The sequence below is a fragment of the Myotis brandtii genome, unplaced genomic scaffold (genome assembly GCF_000412655.1).
Source record: "Myotis brandtii unplaced genomic scaffold, ASM41265v1 scaffold537, whole genome shotgun sequence".
Taxonomy (NCBI): Eukaryota; Metazoa; Chordata; class Mammalia; order Chiroptera; family Vespertilionidae; genus Myotis; species Myotis brandtii.
The window spans coordinates 308698-310273 of record NW_005369971.1 but is presented as its reverse complement, the minus strand read 5'-3'; the positions used below and the strand labels follow the sequence as shown (position 1 = coordinate 310273).

The 1576-nt window shown below is 62.9% G+C and overlaps 1 non-coding gene across 1 annotated transcript; it reads right to left on the bottom strand.

Annotated features, from left to right (window-relative positions):
- Window positions 1–145: 145 nt before the first annotated feature.
- LOC102251953 lies at window positions 146–1270 on the bottom strand. Its single transcript, XR_001364377.1, has 2 exons — window positions 1190–1270; window positions 146–418 (listed from the first exon to the last, which is right to left on the bottom strand). It is a non-coding gene; the product is annotated as an uncharacterized LOC102251953 (transcript).
- Window positions 1271–1576: the final 306 nt, after the last annotated feature.

Genomic DNA, 1576 nt, shown 5'->3' with positions numbered 1-1576 from the left:
AGGAGGCATGGGACCCCGAGACTGCAGGGCTGCTCCGGCCCGTGCCCCGCAGACCTCAGCGGTCACGGCTCCCAGGACGGGTAGAGCTGCACGGGCCAACGCCAGCCCAAGCCCACACCTTCCCAATGAGACAAGCCCACACGTGTTCTAGGCCTACCTTCAGTGGTTCATTTTATTACAAAGAACGGTATCAAAATAGACAAATCTGTTTAAGAAGAACCAAAAATGCAGCTTTTTAAAGGGCCAATGAGCATCAACCGTTTTGAAGGCAGCTTCTCCGGGGCCTGGAGTCTCGGGCGAGGCTCAGGGTGTGCGTCCAGGACGTCGGCCTAAATAACTTAAAGGGGGTCTGGCTTCTGGCTGGACGCTCCTCACAGGTCTTCGCGGGAGGGCGGCTGTGTTGGGCTTTCCTCTGTGCCTTCTGTCAGGAAACAAACAGGCTGCCTGGTAAAACCCATCAGAGGCCCTGGGGGTGTGGCCCGAGCCCTGGCTTGGGGGGCGGGGGTGCCCACGTGCAGAGCTGCCTGCGCTCGCCCGTGTCCTGCCTGGGACGCAGGCGGGGTCTGCCACAGCGGATTTAGGCTGGAAACTCCACCAGCGTCCCTGTGGACACTGCTTCTTCACCCCCCTCTGCTTCTAGGACTTTATAGAGCTCCTGGGAGGAACTGCGCCCCAAAAGATGGTGCCGTCCAAACTCCCCCCGGCCCCCCTCCCCAAACACAGCTGCAGCCGAGGACCACAGCCCAGGAGCTGGGAGGCAAGGCCCCCTGCAGGTTTCAGAGGGAGCAGAGCCCAGGTGTGATGTCCAGCCTCCAGGAAGGCCACCCAGGAGCCCTGGGGGTCTGCAGACCTTCTGCTCATCCTCTCCTCCCACGGCCCCTCCCCTCCTCCCCAGGCTCCTCCCACGGCCCCGCCCCTCCTCCTCCCACGGCCCCTCCCCTCCTCCCCAGTCCTTCTTTCTCTGCAGCATCTCCTGACCTTCATGGTTCAGGGCTTCACTTGGCATCTCCCACCTCCTGTCTGTGCAGGGAGCTCTGGCCCCACAGAGAAGCCCCCTCGTCTGCCAGGAACCCCGGCTGCCACCGCCAAGGGCTGCTTCCGTGTGAACTTAACTGGGAGCTCCGGGCGGGGCATGACCCCCAGGGGTGAGGGAGGCGGGCCAGCTGCATGGAGACCTCCCCACACTCACCCGCCTCCGCTGGCTGAGGCGCCTGCACACAAGCGTCTTCCGTCTCCTCGAAGCCGTCGGGGCACACGCACACGTAGCTGCCAGGCGTGTTGTAGCAGTTCTCGTGCTTCCTCAGACATGGCTTCTCTGGCAGCGAGCACTCGTCCACATCTGAAAGCAAGGCCCTGCATAAGCCAGTGCCCAGGGCGGCACGCAGGTGACGGGGTTCATCACACACACACGCACGCACACACACACACACGCACACACACGGATGCCCAAGTCTCAGAAATGTCAGCCAGAGGGAGCAGCGGGGAGAGAAATAACACGCAGCTCAAAGATGGGGGCTCTCGGGGAGAAGCAGAGGAGAGCGCCCAGGAACGTGCAGGCCGGAGCCCAGCCCCTGAG